Source organism: Cebus imitator, unplaced genomic scaffold (assembly GCF_001604975.1).
Source record: "Cebus imitator isolate Cc_AM_T3 unplaced genomic scaffold, Cebus_imitator-1.0 Scaffold38, whole genome shotgun sequence".
NCBI classification, from domain to species: domain Eukaryota; kingdom Metazoa; phylum Chordata; class Mammalia; order Primates; family Cebidae; genus Cebus; species Cebus imitator.
Window position 1 is genome coordinate 1288734 of NW_016107353.1, and position 23103 is coordinate 1311836.

At 48.7% G+C, this 23103-nt stretch overlaps 1 protein-coding gene across 6 annotated transcripts in view; it reads left to right on the forward strand.

Moving 5' to 3' along the window:
• Positions 1-2323: 2323 nt before the first annotated feature.
• ATP2B4 (ATPase plasma membrane Ca2+ transporting 4) overlaps positions 2324-23103 on the forward strand; it is a 116594-nt gene continuing 95814 nt past the window's right edge. For 5 of the 6 annotated variants that reach the window (XM_037737328.1, XM_017525367.2, XM_017525361.2 and 2 more), the window contains exon 1: positions 2324-2930. The gene's annotated coding sequence lies outside the window, so the exon portion shown is untranslated. Of the gene's footprint in view, positions 2931-3457; positions 3774-23103 lie in introns of those variants that run through there. The other variant, XM_017525362.2, reaches the window with a different exon arrangement.

Here is a 23103-nt window from a genome sequence, read left to right on the forward strand (position 1 = left end):
GAAAAAAGGAAGGAAGGAAGGGAGGAAGGAAGGCGGGAAGGGAGGGAGAAAGAAAGAAAAAAGAAAAAGAAAGAAAGAAAGAAAGGAAGGAAGGAAGGAAGGAAGGAAGGAAGGAAGGAAGGAAGAAAAGGGAGGGAGGGAAGGAAGGAAGGAAGGAAGCAAGCAACTCTGTCCTTGAAATGCCCTGGGAAGGAGGGAGTGACCAGAGGAGTTGCAAGAGGCTGAAATGAACAAAGGTCACCTATAGCGTCCTGTAAGTGCCTTGAGGGTAAAATTCAATCACTAGGCAAAAAGGACCAAATAATCCATAGTTTTCATAGATCTCGGCCCTAAAATCTCCCCCTATTCCTGCAGCTTTCTTCCACTGCTGGCAGGCAGAGGCACAAGCACCGGCAGGGGCTTACTTTTTTTTGTTTTGTTTTTAATTTTTTTGTAGAGATGGGGTGGGTCTTGCTATGTTGCCCAGGCTGGTCTTGAAATCTGGCCTCAAGTTACCCTCTCGCTTCAGCCTCCCAAAATACTGGAATTACAGGCATAAGCCACTGAGCCTGGCCAGGGTTTATTTTGCATTTTGTTTTCAGATGGCAGCAGGCGATCTCCAGCCTCACATTGAGGAACTCTGAGTTCTGAGCCCAGCCCAACCAGTCTAAAAACATTACTTTTGTCTAACTTTCTCTAGCTCAGAAATAGGATATGGATGAGTTATTAAGAAATAGCAATTTAAGCCAGGCATGGTGGCTCGTACCTGTAATCCCAGCACTTTGGGAGGTGGAGGCAGGCAGATCACCTGAGGTCAGGAGTTCAAGACCAGCCTAGCCAACATGGTAAAACCCCATCTCTACTAAAAATACAAAAATTAGCTGAGTGTGGTGGCACATGCCTGCAGTCCCAGCTACTCAGGAGGCTGAGGCAGGAGAATCACTTGAACCTGGGAGGCAGAGATTGTAATGAGCCAAGATTGCGCCACTGCACTCCAGCCTGGGCAACAGAAGACACTCCATCTCAAAAAAAAAAAAAAAAGAAAAAAAAAAAGAAAAAAAAAAAAAAAAAAAAAAAAAAAAAAAAAAAAAAAAAAAAAAAAGAAAGAAAGAAAGAAAAAGAAAAAAAGAAAAGAAATGGGTAGGCAAATGAAGAGAAAAAAGAGGACCCAAAAGAGAGAACATTGGGAAGGGTGCTAATTAGACAGGGGGACACCAGACCCCCTGGGTCTAATTCACAACTCTGTTTCTCCATGTGCTGTATCTCTGCTTCCTGGGACAGGGATGACAGCAAAGAAGGACAAGGGTGGTGTGAGGTGTTGGGTTAGGGTGACAGGGTCAAAGAGGCCTTTTCTCAGCCCTCTGTGTAAAAGATTGGGAAGTAGTGGCCAGTCACCTTCTTCACAGCATAGCTCATAGCTATAACCTGTGGGATATTTGTCAACATGGCTTCCGTAGGCAAATAAACATGAGTGAGTGTGCTTGCTGAGGTCGGTGTGGGAACCTGTCAGTCGACGAGGAGGTGTTGTTGTGTGAACCAGCTGATGGTGCGTGTTTGTGCTTGAAAAAGCCATAAAGTTCTATGCAATATCTATGGGTGGCACTGTTGCACAATGCTGGTGGGTGTGTGGGTATGGGGGTGTAATTAACAGTTTACAGGCTGTGTCCAAGTGTGCATGGATGTCTGAGTGTGTGCAAATTAAAATGGAAATGTGTGCCAGGGTTTGATACAAGTACAGGAGAATACAAGGGCTTTGAAGTCCATCTGACTTGGCCTTGAATCGTTGGCTCTGTCATTAACCAGATGTATAACCTTGGGCCAGTCACTCAATCCCCAATTTCCTCAGCTAGGAAATGAGGCTAATAATAAGTACCTTTCAGGATTGCCACGAGGGCTAGAAATGATACCGTATAGACAAAACTTTTGCTGTCATAAGGGGGCAGCTATTTCCATGCACTGTCAATATACCTCTGGTGGGTACAGGGGCAAGAGGGAACAAAAGGTGACTTGTATATAAGGTGTGGGGGAGGAGGGGTGTGTGTGTGTGTGTGTGTGTGTGTGTACAAAACAATTTCTTCTCCTTTTCCAAGGAGCACCTATTCAGACAGGAGCAGGAAGGTGGGAGGAGACATACAGGTGTCCACGGACACCTCGGATTTCTTGGTCCTGGATCTAAGTGAGTAAGGGGTGGAGAGGCCAGTAGGAGCTGCAGGAAGCCAACCACAGGCACAAGCTTCCTTTTTTTCCCTCCACCCAACAACCGTTGAATACCGCCACCCACATCCACTCCCCACCTCCACCCTCACACCTCCGCCCCTACGCAGCTTTCTTTTCAACAAGTGAGAGCCAGGGCGGCAAAGAAAGCTGAGGGGGGAGAGGATTCCTCCCCTTTCTTTCCCTATTCCCCCTTAAGACGAACCAGGAAGCAACTGCAGGAATCGGGCCACCTTAACAGTAGAGTAATGGTTTGGCCTCGTGCCAAGTCCCACCTCTGTTCCAGCTCCCGCTCCTCCCCTCTCTCTTCCCGCACTGCCTGGGGAGAGCTGGTGAGCAGGAGTCTGGCCCGAGTTAGCTGGAGCTGTTGCCATGACAAGCATTTTCTTAAGAAAGCTCCGCTGTTGAGATCGTCCAAAGCTGGGGGCTGGGAGGGGGGCACGAACTTCCTGGGAAACCGTCCCTCCGAAGAGAGCAAGATCAGAGACACCCGCGTAGCTCCCCTGCACCCGTTTTCTTTCAGGAATCTGAGAGGTCCTTCCCATTGGAAGGGCAGGGGGAGGAGACCCAGCCCACTCCCCGGCCTCAGCCGGAAAGGCAAGAGGGCAAAGCCAGCATCTCTAGCTTGGTTGCCACACTGGGGAGACTGGTGGTGGTCACCCCACCCTACCCCCATCCATGGAAACCTGGAGGGAGAGTCCCGCTTGGAGAAACCTGGATCTTTGCTAGAAAGAGAGGTAGGCTTGCAGAGAATGAATTGACTTGTGATTTGCAAACTTTGTTTCTTTTCTCTCAATGGCTTCTAAAACTCCCAGATTTTCCTCTTTCTAGCATGTTTCATGCGATTGGTTTTGGAGGGTTTTTAAAAATTGTGTGCGTGCACAGATTTGTCAAATACTGTTTTACCTCTTATCAGTTCTGAGAAACCATATAATGGAACAAGTGATCTTTTCCTAGTTCTTGTCATTCCTGGGCTATGGGGTTAAAGGAATGGAGGGACTCTCTTTTTGACACCAAAATTGAGCTCTTGGAAAAGATATTTATCTCCCTTCCCTCACCCCATTCTGTTCCGGTCCTCCCCTTCCCCCTTGGCTTGGGAATGGGACGCAGGATGGAAAACTGTTGCAAAAATATTTTCCGTGTCTGTTCCCTTTCTCGAAAGCCCAAAACAGAGATGGGGGGAAAAAGGGGGAACCAAAAAAATCTTCTGCGGGAAAGAGGGGCTGCAGCGGGAACTAGGGGAGGGGCACTCTGGGGCCGTGGGGTGGAGGTGGGCTGGGAGAAGTTGGGAGCAGGGGGGAAGGACAGGGCACAAATGAAATTTCTTTAGCTTTGCAGAGAAACCTCAGCAGTTTCTCTGTGCTGCTTGCAAAACATCCTCAGACTTTCACATCTATAATTAGCTGTGGAAAAAGCTGGGAGTTCCCTCGTACCGCTGTTGTTTGAGTGTGTGAGCGTCCAGAACCAACTGTGTCAGTGTCTCCGAGGGCACCGCCCCACACATCGCGGCTCCCAAAGGGGAGGAAGGAGAGCGGTGAATTGAAAAGTTTCCGATTTCGAGGCTGGAGACTGTGGGGCTGGTGAGTGCCCGGTGGACGGGGTGGGCCACAGGCATCCGTGGGCGGGTCCCTGAGCGTCTTGGGTCACTGCCTTGGCTAGCTGAAGAGCTAGGAATTAAGGCCGGGATTGTCCTTCCTGCCCTCCCTTCTCTCTCTCGGTCTCTCTCTCACACAGATACTTAGCTCACTCTTCGTAGAGGGGGCTGCTGGCTTCCTTCCCCGAGTCCAGTCTGACCTCATACACTCCTCCACCTCCCTGAGGGCACCCGCTCTTCACCAGCTGGGTGTGGAGGGCGCAGGAGTGGTCAGCCACATCATGGGAGAGGAGTGGGCACTGCTGGCCAGAGGCACCTCGCTCCTGGGCATTCCTGCAGGACTTACAATAACTTGCAGACCTGATGCCGGCGCCTGCTGGCTGGGGAGGGGGAATGTCAGATGGAGAAATAGGCCGGCACTCAACTGAGGCCCCTGTGGATCGGGGAAGGACAACAAAATCCCATTCTGCAGTGCCCTCTCCTCAGGGTGAGGAGTCTGGGAGTCTAGAGACCCTGGCTTCGCTCCTTCAGCTCCTCCCCAAGCTGCCCCTTCTCCAGCTCTTCCCATTGGAGGTCCCTGCAATGCACCCCTCCACTCTGGGCCCTCTATCTGCAGGGAGGGAGGAGACCAGGGTCATTCCAGGCTGGGCCAGGCCCAGGAAAGGAGCCCGGGGATGACGAGGGGCTGGGCCCATAGCGTTTAGGAGCTGGGTCTCCTTCCTCGGGCTGGGTCTCCCCCACAAGCAGGGTCTCCCTCCTTGGCTGAGGGTGGTGGCTTGGGGAGCAGAATCTGGGAGGGCTGGAAGGATGGTGGCAGCTTGGTAAGGGGTGTTGTGGAAGGTGGGCCCTAAACCCTGAAGCACACAAATCTGCGAATCAGGCTGGTGGGGAGGAAACACCTGCTTTCAGCCCCAGGGCTTGGCGGAGTGGTAAAGGCTAGAGCTGAGAAACTAGGGGAGAAGGAAGCAAGCGACTTGTCGGAGAGCTCATCTGGGGCTGGGGAAGCAACAGGAACCGATTTTCATTTCGAGGTGTTGATTGATCTGACTGCACCCCCAGGCTGTAGGCTAGACAGCTCTTCCCCACCTGCACTCTGGTCGAGAAGGGCCTGAGGCCTTCCCCAGTGGGCAGGGACCCCCAGACCGAACGCCTGTGTTCTGGAGGGAGGGGATCCATTTCTTTGCGCCTCGGGAGTCCCATCCTCCCTGCCACCATCTTGCTGAGGTACAACCCCAAAAATCACGCCGCTTCCGCAGCGGCCTCCCATCGTGGGGGCCCACAGTGCCACTATTCCTGCAGCCGGCCTTCCTATTTTCAGGAATCTGATAAGGGGTCGATGCTGAAGGGCTCGGGGAGGGCTTCTCCGGGAGGTCGTTATTTAGCGCGCACCGGGGGGCCTGCTCCCGCGACTTTGAGGCCGGGGTGGCGCCCAAAGGGGGAATCGGCTCCCGCGGCCGCAGCCCTTCCCCCGGGGCTCGGGGCAGGATCGAGTGCGCGCCCCCGGGGCCCCTCCGCTCTCGGCGGCCTCTGCGACCCCGCCCCGCCGGCCTCTCCGCCGCTGGGCTCCTCCCTCCCGGGCTCTGCCGTAGTCTGGGAACTCCGCGGAGAATGCGCTCAGAGCTGCGAACCGAGGCTTCCTGCCTCCCAGGTCGCGTCGAGCCCCAGTCCCTTCTCCCTTCCATTTACCACCACGTCTCGGGATTCTAGGTCAAGTGGGAGGCGCGCAGCCCGTCTCACCCCCGGGACGCCTAGCGCCCAGCGCCGAACCTGGGACGTTAGAGCTCTGGGTCAGTGCGCGCTGAGAGAATACTGGCAGTTTGGGGGGCCTTGGAATCAGCCTGATGCCAGCGGGTTCCTAACCCGCCGTCTGGCCTCCAGGCTTCCCGCTGCACGATGGAAAGCCTGCCCTCCACGGGAGAGGTGACAGGGCGTGGCTAGGCAGATTTATCACGTTGCTGTGGTCTTTGTCGGTAGAAAACCAAAATAGGAGGGCCCAGTTAGGGGCGGAAGGAAAGCAGTTAGAATTTGCTGGGCGTGGGTGCTGGAAGAGGTAAGGCGGGTGGAGGGGCTGGACGTCCTCGGCCAGGATATCGGGAGGCTTTACTGTTCCCCACTCCCACTGACTGGGGGGTCCCCAGAGGAACAGGGGCTGAGCTGCCCCCTGCCGCCTGTCAGCAGGTCACGCCTTCCACCGGAAACCGCCTCTTATTCAAGGATTTAGTTTCCCTCCAAAACTCCAGAACCCAGATGGGCCCTTTTCTCTCTTTTTTTTTTCAATGTTCCTGGCACCCAAAGACATGGATCAGCCCTCCCCACTAGGAAAGAATTTTGCAGACCCACTAAGCATTGGACAGAGGAAAGGATCTTGTTCATTCTTGGTCCCCAGAATGACCAAGACAAACCCAGTTAGCCAAACCCCTAAAAATCTCTTTGGCCAAGGTTAGATCAGCCCCAAGTGTTTGACCTTGAAGGGGAACACCCCACTCAGAGTCTTAACTGCCCTTTCCTAGAAGGATTCTTCAGGCCATCTGAATTCTTCCCACCAAGGATGCCCGGCAGGCAAGGCTCCCCACCCAGCCCAGTCCCCTGCTTCTTAGACCAGCATTGGTTCCTGTCTTCCCCCAGTCGGTATTTGGTGGGTAGGGGTGAGAAGGAAACAGGGAGGAGAAAAGCAAGGCCCCTGACTTGTCAGACTGGGATGACAAGCTTTCTCCGGTCATTTTCCCTTTTCTGCAGGTCGTAGGATTAGAGCAGGCCCTGGGGCTGGAGTCCAAAATGCTTGCGTGGAATGTTTTGCCCTTGGCTTCCTCTGCCAGTGTCTATCTTTGTGTCCTCTTTCCTCTTTCCCTTGTGTGAGCCATTCTTGTTCCACTGACTTATTTCCTCTGCACATGTTAAAACAGAAATGACAGGGACTTTCTATTTCCGTCTCTACCTTAAGCCAGTCCTCTGTTCAGCCTACATGAACTTGGGTTGAGGAGGGAAACCAGGCAGGCTCTAGTGAGAACCAGAGCCAAGGGCTCCAGGTCAGGGAAGAGGCTGTTGAGAGGCAGTCTATGTGTGAAGGGATAGTGGAGAGGCCAAAGGAAAGAAAAGGGGTGAGAACATAGGTGTCTAGGAGCAGAGCCCCCATTTCTACCTCCCCTTACCCCAGTTCCTATCTGCCTGAGATCCTCAGCCTCGTCACTCACCTCTGCTCTAGTTTCCCGAGTTTCATGCACAAATCCCTGGGACAACTCTGGGAAGATGAACTGGGATGGGATTAATAAGACCCTCTTCCTCTTGCAAAGCTTCTTGCTACTTCACTGGGTGTGTGAAAAAGGGAGTTGAGAGTTCATTGGTAGGGAGGTCAAAGACGCTCAGCTAGGTTCAAGGAATCTCTCAGCTTAGAACACCTCATAGCAAGGTCTCCTGAGGTTGCAGAATCAACGCCAGGAGTACAAACCAGTAGTACACCCTCAATGAATCTAGCAATATCCAGCAAAACTGCGTACGCATTTACCCAGCAATCCTGCTTCTAGAAATTCATCCAGAAGATGCTCATTCACAAATATGGAAAGATATATACAAGGTGAATTTTTTTTTTGAGACGGAGCCTCGCTCCGTCACCTGGGTAGGAGTACAATGGTGTGATCTCGGCTCACTGCAACTTCTGCCTCCTGGCTTCAAGCAATTCTCCTGTGTCAGCCTCCTGAGTAGCTGGGATTACAGGCACACGCCACAACGCCTGGCTAATTTTTTGTATTTTAGTAGAGGCGGGGTTTCACCGTGTTGCCCACTCTGGTCTTGAACTCCTGAGCTTGCCAGCTGCCTCAACCTCCCAAAGTGCTGGGATTACAGGCATAACCCACCGTGCCCAGCCACCATTTTAATTTTTGAACTAGAAAAAGTATAACCATTCCCATTCCTGTCTATGTAAACTATTTACATCTTTCAAAAATTAAAATACATCCTCAAGAAAGAAAAAGCAACCATAAAGCTAACCACAACAGAAGCAGTCACTCTAACCAAATATCAATTTGATTACAAAAGAAAGAATTAATTCAAGTACTTTTTAAGCCGAATACTCTGATTCTATATTCTTTGTGGAATTTATATTTTAATTAAAAAAAAAAAAAAACTACAAAGAAATCTTCGCCTTGGTAGATATGTTATTGGTGGTGGTATTGGTGTCATAAATTGGAAACTATGTTTTGTTCATTGTAGGATAGATGAAATGAGTAACTATGGTGATATTGCTGGAAATCAGGGTCTCACTATGGAAAAAGAGAGATATAAGTATGTAATGGGGGATGGGGAAGAAGAATCTTGTGGGGCTTTTTGTATATCTTGTCGGTCTGGCCACTGAAAGGGTCTAGAAATAATGCTGCCTAGCAGCACGGAACACGCCCAGTATCTGGGTTTTTATTTCTAAGTACCACTTCCCACAGGGAAGGTTGTAGGGAACAGTGCTCCTTAAAGGAATGACTAATTCCAAGTCTGAGACTGGGAAAGTACAAGTGAACTATGTTGTGCCAGAAACTAGAAGATGCTCTTGTCATGACATGTTGGCACAGGAGCTGGCTTAAAGGGGCTCCCGCCAACCCTTTGAAACATATTGAACATTCAGAAGGATAAATGGTAATAGATTGCAACACATTGAATATTAAAAATTCCTTGAGTCTGTTTTGACATGGGCAGGGAGGAGCAGGGAGGGAAAACTCTGAACACAAATGCCAACTAGGCCAGGCACAAGACCTCACTCCTGTAATCCTCCCACATTGGGAGACCAAGGCAGGAGGATCTTTTGAGCCCAGAAGTTTTAGGCTCCCATGAGATCTGATCATGACACTGCACTCCAGAATGGTTGATAAAGCGAGACTCAGTGTCAAAAAATTAAAAAGTAAATGCCAGTTGGGCGTGGTAGCTCATGCCTGTAATCCTTGCACTTTAAGGGGCCCAGGCAGATGGATCACTTGAGGTCAGGATTTCGAGACCAGCCTGCCCAACATGGTGAAACCCCATTGCTACTAAAAATATAAAAATTAGCCGGAAACCGATTGAACCCAGGAGGCAAAGTTGCAGTGAGCCAAGATTGCACCACTGCACTTTCAGCCTGGGAAATAGAGCAAGACTCTGTTTAAAAAAAAAAAAAAAAAAAAAAAACTCTACAATTTGAGAGCACAAATATTTTCTACCATTAACAAACAAAAAAAAAAAAAAAAGTAAATGCCAACTAATAAAATCTAGTAGTAATGACAAAATTTTTCTTTAAATTTAATTTAATTTTTTGGGAGGCCGAGGCAGGCAGATCACCTGAGGCTGGGAGTTTGAGGCCAGCCTGACCAACAAGGAGAAACCCTGTCTCTACTGAAAATACAAAATTAGCCAAGCATGGTGGCGCATGCCTGTAATCCCAGCTACTCCAGAGGCTGTGGCAGGAGAATTGCTTGAACCCAGGAGGCAGAGGTTGTGGTGAGCCAAGATCACGCCATTGCACTGCAACCTGGGTAATGAGCAAAACTTCATCTCAAAAAAAATTTTTTTAATTTAATTTTTAATTGACAAATACTAGTTTCATATATGTGTTTTTTGTAGACGTATTTTTTGCAAAGACAGAGTTTCGCCATGTTACCTAGGTTGGTCTGAAACTCCTGGGCTCAAGCAATTCACCTGCCTCAGGCTCCCAAAGTGTGGGGATTATAGGCATAAGCCACCACACCCGGCCCCATTTAAAAAAAATTTATTTATTTATTTATATTTATTTATTTGCGACAGAGTTTCACTCTTGTTGCCCAGGTTGGAGTGCAATGGCACAATCTCAGCTCACCACAACCTCTGCCTCCCAGATTCAAATGATTCTCCTGCCTGAGCTTCCCGAGTAGCTGGGATTACAGGCACATGCCACCACACCTAGCTAATTTTTATTTTTAGTAGCAATGGAGTTTCTCCATGTTGGTTAGGCTGGTATCGAACTCCCGACCTCAGGTGATCCGCCCTCCTCAGCCTCCCAAACTGCTGGGATTACAGGCATGAGCCACCACACCTGGCCCCCATTTATTTTTGAAACAGGGTCTTGTTCTGTCACCCAAGCAGGAGTGCAGTGGTGCAATCATAGCTCACTGCAGCCTCAAACTCTCAGGTTTAAGCAATCCTCCCACCTCAGCCTCCCAAGTAACTGGGACTGCAGGTGTACGCTATAATGGCTGGCTAATATATATATATATATATATATATATATATATATATATTTTTAGAGACAGACAACATAGCCAGACTCCATCTCTACAAAATAAAAAGTTAGCTAGGCGGTGACTGTGCGCCTGTCGGTAGTCCTAGCTACTCAGCAGGCTGAGGCAGGAGGACAACTTGAACCCAACAGGTCAAGACCGCAGTGAACCATGATCATGACACTGTACTTCAGCTGGTTGACAGAGTGAGACCCTGTCTCAAAAATAAATAATAAATAAATTTTTTAAATGGTGAAACTAAGTAAAGGGTCTGCAGTTGTCTATTGTGCTATTTTTTTCAAGCTTTCAGGTTCTGAAATTTTTCAAAATACTTAGCCAGAGAGAGATGTCAATGCCAGAGGCACTCCTAGATTCCTGGTCTCTTCTCACCTAACTGTGAAACTCCTGACCAAGAGGAGTGTCTTTTCTAAGCTCTTGAGTACTGAGAGTCCCCATGGAGCACACAGAGGGATCTTTTGAGAAAGTAATGTCCCTTAGGAAGCCTTCTTTCCCACCCTCACTGCTTCCCATCCACAGGCTCTTCTGTCCAGATGGGAGTGGCTGGTCCCTGATGGGTGGGCCACAAAGGGAGGCAGGATCACAGACATTCTCCCACCATGCCATGGAGCCAGCCGTGGGAGGCTGGGGACTGAGGGCTTCCGGAGTCACCCACCTACTTTTTGAGGAGGGAGGTCCCAGGTGTAAGAGAAGAAATTCACCAAATAGCCCAGAGGTTGGTGCTGACCAAACCTTTAGCGTCACTTAGTATTCTCTAATTAGGTGATTCTGAAAGAACCCAGCAAGCAGGGCCTGCCCCGAGCCTTCATGCCTGGGCTAAGCAAACCCTTCCAGGCACTCCCTTGGCAAGGACAGCATACCTGGCTGTCCTGTCATTGACCCAAATCATTGTGCTACTCACCCCGCCTCCCTCCCCATCCTCATCCTGGCTCTGGAGAGAGATTGAGTTTCCAGGACGGCTTCTTACACTCTCTCTATCTCTGTCTTCTCCTGGAAACCCTGTGGCTAGTCCCTACGTGACTCAGGACTCTTTTTATGTAGGCTCATGTAGGCGAGGGCCATTGATCCTTTAGTCAATTCCCCTTCTGTGTTGGTGAGGGAGCCTGAAAGAGTGGGAGCCAGAAAGTTGGAAGGCGGCAGACAGGGAGAAGTTTGTTCTAGTGAGCCTCCAGGCTTGCCAGAAAAGCACGGGACTAGAAGTCAGAAAACTGGTCATCTGGACTTTTGCCTGCTGTGTAGCCTTGCTGAAGCAGGGAGTATCTCTGGGCCTTTATCTACTGCACTGTTACATGAAACCAAGTTTGGACATACAGACATCCCTGATTCAAGACCCTCCTCTCCTTTATTTTTTATTTATTTATTTTTGAGATGGAGTCTCGCTCTGTCGCCAGGCTGGAGTGCAATGGCACCATCTTGGCTCGTTGCCACCTCTGCCTCCCAGGTTCAAGCGATTCTCCTGCCTCAGCCTCCCTAGTAGCTGGGAGTACAGGCACTCGCCACCATGCCGAGCTAATTTTTGTATTTTTAGCAGAGATGGGGTTTCACTATGTTGGCCAGGATGGTGTCGATCTCTTGACTTCGTGATCCGCACACCTCAGCCTCCCAAAGTGCTGGGATTACAGGTGTGAGCCACCACTCCCGGCCTAAGACTCTCCTCTTCTATAGAAAACAAAGGAGTGAGCCGGGAGCTCACACCTGTAATCCCAGGAGCTCACACCTGTAATCCCAGCACTTTGGGAAGCTGAGGCGGGCAGATCACGAGGTCAGGGGTTCGAGATCAGCCTGACCAACATGGTGAAAGCCGGTATCTACTTTAAAATACCAAAATTAGCCGCGCGTGGTGGTGCATACCTATAATCCCAGCTATTTGGGAGGCTGAGACAGGAGAATTGCTTGACCCTGGGAGGCGGAGGTTGCGGTGAGCCGAGAGCATTTCATTTCACTCCAGCCTGGGCAACAGAGCAAAACTCCACCTCAAACAAAAATTATAAAAAAAAAAAAAAAAAAGAAAACAAAGGAGTGAAACTCTCAATGCCCAAATCAAACTCTTGTCACAAATAGAGTCTAGCACAATGTGACAACTTGCAGCCAAGTCTCATCCTTCTGCCCAGAATGACAAGGGGAAAAGAGACCAAAAGGCCTATGCCTTTGGATTGCCACCATTGAGGTTTGGGAGTAGAACAGGTTCTAAGACTTCCCACCCCCACTTGCTGGGAACTTCCGTTAGGAAGTAACTTCCAAGGCTTCAATTCCGCTATGTTCTAGGCCAGGAACTAAGGAATATTAGCTAGGGGTAGAGAAATTCAGACTTTCACAAAGTTTCCTATTTTCTAGGGCACATGATCCCCCAAAAAGTTATTAGATTGAAACATATGGAAATGCCAATATACAACCACTTTTGACCTACAAAGTCAGTTTCATATAGCTAAACCTAACAATATTACTCTACACTGGAATAATGTCAGTGGGATTGCAGTCCGTGCTTTGAGCTGGAGAGATTAGGTTTTTACCTGAGTTGTGGTTTGGATTAGAAATTTGGGCAAAGTCGCCAGCTGCTAGGCCAACTTCCCCTCCATCCCAATCCAGACTTTCAGCCCTGGAGGTAGATGTGTTGGCAGAGGCCATGTTTGGACTCTGGTTGAGATTCTAGCTGGCAGGTGGCCAGGGAAGCTGCCCGAGGTAGAGAGGAATGTACCATCCATCTGTAGTCTGCTATTCTTGTGTCCTGAATGCCCTGCTTCATATCTTGGGAGCTGAGGACAGAGGAAAATTTAAGAAAGGAGGAAATAGGAAATACTGGCCCTATTCGTCCCCTGTCTTGTGGAAGACAAGAGCAGAAACATGTACTTGAAGTCTCATCTGGCACAGGGACACATGACTTAGGGATGGCTGGCAGTGGCTAATAGGATGGCTGGGGGCTGAAGGGGTGTTAGTGGGAATGGGGAGACCAGAATTTGGCAGGGCTTACCTGGAAATTATTCATGGAGGAGGTGATTGCCAAACAGGATTTGAAAGAGAAAGGATAGGCCAGGCGTGGTGGCTCACGCCTGTAATCCAAACACTTTGGAGGCCAAGGTGGGTGGATCACCTGAGGTTGGGAGTTCAAGACCAGCCTGACCAACATGGTGAAACCCCGTCTTTAAAAAAAATAAAAAATTAAAAAAAAAAAAAAAAGAAAGAAAGAAAGAGAAAGGATAAATTTGATGGAGGAGGGGAGGGGAAACAGGGAGGAATGGGTGTGCTGCTGCATCCTGACTGAGAGCACTCAGAACATCCTGGAGAGAGAGTCGGGTGCTCTGGCAGGTGAGGGAGGCTGTCTGCTCCCACCCGCTGGAAGGCCTCCAGCCTTTGTCTGAGCCAGCGTGGGTACTGTGGGCAGGATTGCATCTGGCCTTAGCGGCGGCCTGCCGCCTGTCTGCTCTCCTGGCACTCATGGACCATTAAGATGATTTTTTGATGTTTTCTCCCTGCCGTCTGTATTACAGCCTTCTTTGTGGGAAGCACTCATATGACATCTGTTAGGATGCAAGGACAGGCACAGCAAGCATCCATTCCAGGAACTTTCTGACCTGGTACAGGGGAGGCTGGTCACCAGGCTTTGGGCTGGTCATCAGGCTCATTTTATTGAGACAGGCACTTGAGATGGACAGAGAACTGGAACCTCAAGCCTTGCCCAAAGACACTGGGTGAGTTTGAGGCAGAACTAGGGGTAGAGCCCAGTTCTCCCCACCCCAAGACTGGGCCTTCAACCCCATCACTGCAACACTATGTGACCAGATCAACACCAAACTTCCAAACTTCCCTGGTACCCAATGTCTCTACCCACATGGCAAAGAGAACCATCCCCGTCCCTCTGAGGACGATGTGAGGTCACGTGCTAGGAGCACTTTGGAAGACAGATTCTAGAAACCATAAAGGTGCCGTGCCATGATTGTTACTATTGCTGTTATTATTAACAATTAAGGTCATTAGCCAGGCACCGTGGCTCATGCCTATAATCCCAGCACTTTGGGAGGCCGAAGCAGGCAGATCACCTGAGGTCGGGAGTTCAAGACCAGCCTGACCAACATGGAGAAACCTTGTCTCTACTAAAAATACAAAATTAGCTGAGTGTGGCGGCGCATGCCTATAATCATTCCAGCCTGGACAACAAGAGCGAAACTCCATCTCAAAAAAAAAAAAAATTAAGGTCATTACCATGCAGCTCCTAACAGTCCCCGCCACAGCTCCTACCCACACACTGGGCCTGGAGCTGAGTGAGGCAGGGTAATTGAGAGGGGAGGCAGAAGTCCTGGACTGAGGTGGGCAGTAACATCCTCCTGCCAGGGTATTCTTGGCCCTACCCTTTCCTCAGGGCATGGCTCTTTCAAAAGGCCAGAGGAAGTGCAGAGGGGAAGCACTATTATCTCCATACTTCCTTAGTAGCTAAGTCAGGTTGGCTGCTGAGCTCTGATTTGGGGTCTAAGAGTCAGGAGAGTGGGGCCACTATAACGTGACAGCACAGAGTGATTTGATTGCCTGAGCCAATCTGTCATTCATTTGCTTGTTCACTTACCCATTTATTTATCCAACAGACATGAAGCGAGCACAGACCATATGCCAAGCACTATGCTAAGGGTTTGGGAAGCAATGGTATCCAGGAGGCAAAGGAAGGGCTAAGCAGCACTGCCCTTGAGCTCAGGGATGACTGTCCCAAGCCTGGGACTCACTGCAAGCCCTGCTTGTTGGTAGTGCTCCAGGGAATTTGCATTTGTTTCCCTGGAGAGCACATTTAACCCTTGACTTCAGGGAGGTAAGATCTAGACCCCATACACAATGGAGCTAGGAGGGCCTGAATGGTAAAGGGCTTGCTCTTGTCCTTTGCTAAAGGAAGCCTCCTCCCGGACCAGGGCATGGTGCCGAAGCCGGGTATGGGTCCAGCCTGGTTTATTCAGCCGCTCCACTGGCCTCCCAGTGTTGCCTGACTTTCCATCTCCTGCTCACATCTGGAACCTCTGCCTCTGATGGGTGGAGGCGTCCTGTTGCTGGGATGCCCAGAGGACTCCAAATGGTACTGAGAAATAAAACAATACATCTCCAGAGAAGCCCTCCAGTTCCTCCTCTAGTCCTTACCTCTCACTTCAATCTCTTGATCCCTACTTTCAGCAGCAATGTGGTACAAAGGATAAGGGAGTGGATTCAGCTTCAGTTGGTACATGGTATACACAGCTGCACCTAGCCTCAGTTTTGCCCTCTTTAAAGTTTGTATAGTAACCCCTTTTGTCATCTACCCCATAGAGTGTATGACAGACAAATAAGGTATTGCAGGTGCAAGCATCCCATACACATTAAAGTGCTAGATACACATAAATCTTATTATTCCGTGACCCTCTCTTCCTATTCCCCACTCCCCAGAACACCCTCTTGTTCTCTCACTGTCTGCCCACACTCCTGCTCTCACTGCATCCTCCCTCCTTGCCTAGATTGAGACCTAAAGCAACACCTATTGCATCTTTTCTTGAAACAGGGTCTCACTGCCATCGCCCAGGCTGGAGTGCCATGGTGCAATCATGGCTCGCTGCAACCTCGACTTCCTGGGGTCAGGTGATTCTCCCACCTCAGCTTCTCTTGTAACTGGGACTACAGGTACATGCCACCATGCCCGGCTTATATATATATATATATATATATATATATATATATATATATATATTTTTTTTTTTTTTTTTTTTTTTTTTTTTAGTAGAGATGGGGTTTTGCCATGTTGCCCAGGCTGCTCTCAAATTCCTGATCTCAGGCGATCTGCCCACCTCAGTCTCCCTGAGTGCTGGGATTAGAGGTGTGAGCTACTGTACCCAGCTCTCGTCACATCTTAAATAACAATGACAACAGGAGAAGAAATAATCTGAGCTGACATTTATTATTTATGTGATAGGTATTAAATTTGAATCATCTCATTTAATATTCTCAGTGAAGAGTGAGGTCGATACTAGCATTGTCTTCATTTTCCACACTGATGAAGATGTTCATAAAACATAAGGCTAAGATGCACCCTTAGTTTAGCTCATGAATAGATTTCTTCTTTCCATGGCTGAGTGACTGACTGGTTGACAAGAACATGGGGAGTTTCAACAGCTTTTATCGAATGTCGACTAAATGCCAGATGCTTCCAAATTATGTCACAACAGCCACCTTCTGAGATAGGTACGGGCTTTGTCTTGGAGATCGTCTGGTTGTGAGAACAGAAGCCTACTCAAAGAAGCAAAAGTAAAAGGGGCTGTATTAGAACGTTCCAGGGAAATAGCACAGAACTTCCTTGCGGAAGGTGTAGCCCTCTGTCAGCCACTTCTACATCCTGGAGCTGCGGCACTCTCTTCTTCACAGATGGGCTCCTCTCTTTCATCCACAAGCACAGGACCCATTGTGGGTGAACCAAGCAACAGGTTCAATCTCTCAGCCCATGTAGCCTTCCCACTTAGGTCTCCGAAGTAAATTAACTCAGTCTCTCAGTCCAAACGCTAACAGACACTGATTCCAGCTTAGATCTGATGTCCACTGCAATCCAGTGATCTGTGGCTTGTGGTAGGGAAAGGAGACTAATCAGGCCTATCTTTTGCATCAGGGCTAGGGGTGGGAGCAGACATTTCTAGAGGGAAAATTCATTGGTCTTAGGTTGATTCAAACCCAACTATGTTCTTTACCACACCAGACTCTCTCTAGGATATCTTAAAGATAATGCTCTGGGCCAGCACTCCCAGCACTTTGGGAGGCTGAGGCTGGCAGATCACGAGGTGAGAAGATCGAGACCATCCTGGCCAACATGGTGAAGCCCCATCTCTACTAAAACTACAAAAATTAGCTGGGCGTGGTGGTGTGTGCCTATAATCCCAGCTACTCAGGAGGCTGAGGCAGGAGAATCGCTTGAACCAGGGAGTCGGAGGTTTCAGTGAGCCAAGATCGCGCCACTGCACTCCAGTCTGGTGACAGAGCGAGACTTCGTCACAAAATAATAATAATAACAGTAATAATAATGCTTTGGTGGAAGCCAACAAATAAGAGGGCAAGCCAGTTGTCCCAGAATCCATGGATTTAGCTAGGACTGGAAAAATAATATTAACCACTTTTGAAACCTGCTGTGTGCCAGGCAATTAACATGCACTATCTGTAATCCTTACAACACGCCTACAACCTGCTTTGTTCCCATTTTACAGGTAAGAAAGCAAACACTTACTGATTTAAATAGCTTGCCCAGAGATCATCTGGCTCCTTAGGGTTGGGGCTGATATCTGACCCAGGCCTGGCACCAAAGCTCATGGCCTTTCTGATATGCAAAAAAGGTTATTTACTCTCCTGGAAGATAAGCTCCGTGAGAGCAAGGATCTTCGTCTTGTTTGTTGATATATCCTAAGCACCTAGAATGGTATTTGGCACATAGTGAGTACTCAGTAAAAAATCGTTGAGTGGATTTTGCTTTGGTAACTTTAGTACCCCTAGGCTTCCCAAAGTCAGAGGGAAAAAGGACTCAGACAATGGGCCCAGGACCAGTGGGGTAAGCCTCTGGGGTGCTCCCACAGTATACAATGTTTTGTTTGCTTTTTGTTTTTGTTTTGTTTTGTTTCTTTGTTTTTAGAGACAGGATCTCACTTTGTCACCCAGGCTGGAGTGTCGTGGTGTCATCATGGCACACTGTAGCCTCCAAGCCCTGGGCTCGAGGGATCCTCCTGACTCAGCCTCCTGAGTAGCTGGGACTACAGGTGTGCATCACCATGCCTGGCTAATTTATTTTTAATTTTTTTATTTTTTTAAGTGGTGGAGTCTCACAAGTTGCCCAGGCTGGCCTTAAAACCCTAGCCTCAAGCTTCAGCCTCCCAAAGTGCTGGGATTACAGGTGTGAGCCACCGTGCCTGGTCCATCAGCTTCTTTATTTCTCTTCTAAAACCATAGACACTTTGCCTCTGGTTGCCTGTTATCATTGGATTCCACTGGACTATGTTTGGGACTGACTTGTGACCAGTTCTTTATGACGTGGGAAAATGCTCATGATCTAGTATTGGGTAGGAAAAAAATTGAATCAAAATCTCATTATGCAACATGTTCCCAATTTTGTTTAATTAAAAAATTAATTTACGGGCCGGGCCTGGTGGCTCACACCTGTAATCCCAGCACTTTGGGAGGCCGAGGCAGGCGGATCATGAGGTCAGGAGATCCGAGGCCATCCTGGCCAACAGAGTGAAACCCCGTCTCTACTAAAATACAAAAATTAGCTGGGTGTGGTGGTGGGCGCCTGTAGTCCCAGCTTCTCAGGAGGCTGAGTCAAGAGAATTGCTGGAAGCCAGGAGGCAGAGGTTGCAGTGAGCCGAGATCAGGCCTCTGCACGCCAGCCTGGCGCCTGGCAAAAGAGCTAGACTCTGTCTCAAAAACATATATATTAATTGGAATTTTTGTTTGTTTGTTTAGAAATGGGTCTTGCTATGTTGCTCAGGCTGCTCCTAAACTCCTGGGCTCAAGCATCCTCCTGTCTCTGCCTCCCAAAGTGCTGGGATTACAGGTGTGAGCCACCGCATCTGGCTTCATAGTCTACTTTGATGGGGGACTTTAGAGGAGCAATATAGAAAAGTCTGAAAGAAAGTATGTCCCTGGATTTATCTGTGTTTACACTTTGTGTATCTGACCTAAGCCATTTAGCCCTGTGACAGGAGCAGGTGAAAGGAGATTTCCTTAACACTGGAAAATCCATTTACCCAGACTAGGAAACAGGATACTGAGGTCCTATATTGATAGAGAAAAGAATGCTAATTTCCACTGAGTTTTCAGCCCCAGGGGTCAGAGCTTACCAAATCCTGAATCCCTTCCTGTACCTTTCTGTATCACAATGCCTTGTGTCCTAAATCACACAGTTCAGGCCTTCCAATCACAGCAGGTGGTGTTATATAAAAGTGCACATTTGAGGGAGTCTGATGGAACTGGGTTCAAGTTTGGCTGGCCAGCTATGTGACCGCGGACAAATTATTTAGGCTCTCAGACTCAGTTTCCACTGGAAAATGTGAACACACACAAATGAAGAGTGATACATGTTCTGAGTGCCTGGCTCGTTACTATGAGCCAGAGTAGTTACTGAATTTTAATTTTTCCTCTTTTCCCTCCATTTCTCCCTTCCTTTTCCATGGAGCCTGGCACCAGCCTGCCCGCCTGCTCCCTGCTAACCTTTGGCCTCTGTCGCCTGGGGAGTGCAGTGGCGTGACCTCGGCTCACCGAAACCTCTGCCTCCTAGGTTCAAGTGATTCTCTTGCCTCAGCCTCCCTAGTAGCTGTGATTACAGGCGCATGCCACCACGCCCAGCTAATTTTTGTATTTTTAGTATAGGCAGGGTTTCACCATGTTAGTCAGGCTGGTCTCGAACTCCTGACCTCTTGATCTGCCCACCTTAGCCTCACAAAGTGCTGGGATTACAGTCGTAAGCTGCCCTGCCGGTCTCAGTGCATTTATAAAAGGGTCATAGCCCATTGTTTCCCGGTAAGGAAAGGCCCAAAGGCTGCAGCCTCCTGCAATTTTCCATTAAAGGGTGTTCAGGGGCTGACCAGGGGCTCCATTATTTCCACGAGACAGGCTACCTTCTTGGTTCCAGCCCTAGGGCTTTGCTTGATATTTGAGCAAGAAGACTCCTGGTGAAATATGGCAGACTGAAGGGTAGAGAGCTGCAAGCACCTCACCTTGTTTACTCTTGCCCTGCATTCCTCCCCTGAGATTAGATGCTGTAGGAGCCAATGCTGGGAAATTTCTTGTTGATGGAGGAGTCAGACTGGGTGACAACACTCTTGTTTTTGTAGAAGCTGTAGCTCAAGGGTGCAATCATCATTTGGTCATCCAGATCAACTGCCAGCTGCACTGGAATTGAGCTGCCCCTGGATAAACAGGCAGGAGAGTCTCAGCCTGGAATCTCCCCTGCTTTTCCCAGCACACACCCATGCAGAGACTTTAGCTGGCAAGAAACGGCAGCTTAGCCAAGATAATGCATGAACTGGAACTTGCCTTTTGTGGCTGGAAGGGGCTTGGCATTAGGTGCAGTTCTTGCTTCTGCTTCCTATGGATCACTTAAGTGCTCCAGGCTCTCTTGGAACAGAGGGAATTCTCTGGTCCCCTCCCAGTTTCTCAGGGATGGCATCCAATGATGGGAGATGCTTTCAGAGGACGTGACTTACAGACAAGGATGTGAATATTAGCTGAGAGTTCAAGTGAACAGGCTTATGGCAGCATGGTTTCTGAGATGCAGCGACTTGTCGGTTTTGGCTGCAACGTTTTCACTGAGCCCACTCATCAGCCTGCAAGCTGCTTGAAAGTAGAGAGATGCTTTAGTCATTCCTATATGCTCAGTGTTCAGCACAGTCCCTGGCTCTTAGATGATTATCAATAAAGAATGTATGGATGGGCCAGGCCCCGTGGCTCACACCTATAATCTCAGCACTTTGGGAGGCCAAGGAGGGTGGATCACCTAATGTCAGGGGTTCAAGACCAGCTTGGCCAATATGGCAAAAATTGTCTCTACTTAAAAAAAAAAATTAGCCTGGTGTGGTGGCACGTGCCTATAGTCTCAGCTACTCAGGAGGCTGAGGCGGGAGAATCGCTTGAACCCGGAAGGCAGAGGTTGCAGTAAGCAGAGATCACATGACGGCACTCCAGCCTGGGCAGCAGAGTAAGACCCTGTCTTAAAAAAAAAAAAAAAGAATGGTTGGATGGATGGATGGATAGGTGGATGGATATAAACAAATAGCAAATTTTCTCTAAACAAATAGACCACAGTGAACTTTATCTTCTTCCTTCCCAGGACCACACTGCCTGCTCAAAACCTCATCTCATGCCTGAATAATTGCAAAGGCTTCCTAATGACAGGCAGGTGGTCTAGAGAAATGAGTTCTAGACTGGAAGCTGGGAGACCTGGAATTTGAGCCACTTAAGTTGTTCTGTCACTTTTGGGAAATCACTGAACCTTTCCGGACTTCAGTTTATTTATATGTAAAATGAATAGCTTGGGCTAAATGTACAGATAGGATGTTTCAATTCTAAGATTCTCTGCTTCCTCCTACCCGAGCAACCATGCAGATTAATTACAGTTGGGTACCAACATTTAAAAGTAAGATTTCACAGCTCTCTTGCTCAGCTGGGCTTCAGTGACAGAGACTGGGGACATCTTCCTAGGAAGTTGGCGACTAGAGTGTGAAAAGAAACAGTGGCCAGTTCCCCAGGAGACCTGGCTTAGGAACTGATCTCCTAGAATTATTGAGCCCATGTCTTAGGAAGCTCCGTCTTTCTCTCTCCCTTTTCAGACTCATGCTGGGAGCTTGTGGGGCTCCCTGTAGCCCTGTTCTGTATGACTTTTTGTGGCCACTATGCCAAGGTGAAGAGGAGGTCTGGGCTCCATTTGGAATGTTGGTAGTGGTGGTGATTCCCTTTTTGCTTCTTTCTGGTGTCCAACGTCCGCTAGTCTCGTTGGCACAAACCAGATCAGGCTATTGGAAGGCCACACTGCTTAGGAACAATGTAAGGAGATCAGGCTCTCAGCTATATTTACATTAGTGAAGTTCACATTCTCTAGCTTGCTCAGCTTATCTCCCGTACCTAGTGCTGTTTCAGAGCTCCCCAGGCTGGCCGAATCCATAGTCCCAATCCCCAAAATCCATTGTCTAAATGGAGCCTAACTTCTGCCCCAGTTTAAGCCAGAGCTGTTTCTGACTCAGCTGCTGTCATCCTGCCTGGGTCCTAGGCAACATGGCCTCTCTAATGCCATAGCCAGGCAGAGCATTCCTGCTTACCCAACTCACAGACTCTTCCTACTTTCTGGGTTATACGCTTTTCTTCTGCTTGTTGCTTTATAGCTCAGTCAATTATTCTGTGATCTTACACAGATCACAGCTAGTTTTGTGAGGTTTTTTTCCATTTAAAAAGTATATTTTGTTTCATCAACTTCGGTCATCACTCCGCTTCAACACCCTTCCCACCTATTCCCTTTCATAGGAATGCTGACATAGTCAAACCCTGTCTTATTGTATGGTCACTCTTGTTTCAGTCACTTTTAGAGACACCACATTTCCAGGAGGGTTGTTTTCTCAGTGTACTTGAATCCAAATGGCAAATTTTTAGCAAAGTGTTTATTATTATTATTAATTTTCTTTGAGACGGAGTTTCGCTCTTGTTGCCCAGGCTGGAGTGCAATGGCACAATCTCAGCCCACCGCAACCTCCGCCCCCTGGGTTCAAGTGATTCTCCTGCCTCAGCCTCCTGAGTAGTTGGGATTACAGACAAGTGCCACCATGCTCGGCTAATTTTGTATTTTTAGTAGAGAGGGGGTTTCTCCATGTTGGTCAGGCTGGTCTGGGACTCCCAACCTCAGATGATCTGCCCACCCCGGCCTCCCAAAGTATAGGCATGAGCCACCGTACTGGTGCAAAGTGGTTATTTTTTAAGAATATTTACTTTTTTTCTGCATATAAAAGTAATACATAAAAAGCATCTCACATATACTGAGCACTTGTCAGGCACCAAGACAAATGCTAAAACTGCATGACCTCATTCTCTCCTCATGACAACCCTAATAAGGAAGGAATCATTTCTGTCTTCCCTTTCAAAAAAAGAAATGAAGGCTCAGAGAGATAAAATACTTTCATCCAAGTTCCCACAGCTACCAAGTAGTGGACGTGGTATTCAAACCATGGCTCTCAAATTGGCTCTCAAACTTCAGAGTCCAAGTGTGTGGTGGCACGTGCCTGCAGTCCAGCACCTTGAGAGGTTGAGGCAGAAGAGTGCTTGAGTCCAGGAGTTTGAGTCCAGCCTGGGCGATATGACAAGAGCCCATCTCTAAAAAATAACAATAGGCTGGGCGCGGTGGCTCACGCCTGTAATCTCAACACTTTGGGAGGCCGAGGCTGACGGATCACGAGGTCAAGAGATCGAGACCATCCTGGCCAACATGGTGAAACCCGTCTCTGCTAAAAAATACGGCCGGGTGTGGTGGCTCACACCTATAATCCCAGCACTTTGGGAGGCCGAGGCGGGTGGATCACGAGGTCAAGAGATCGAGACCATCCTGGTCAACATGGTGAAACCCCGTCTCTACTA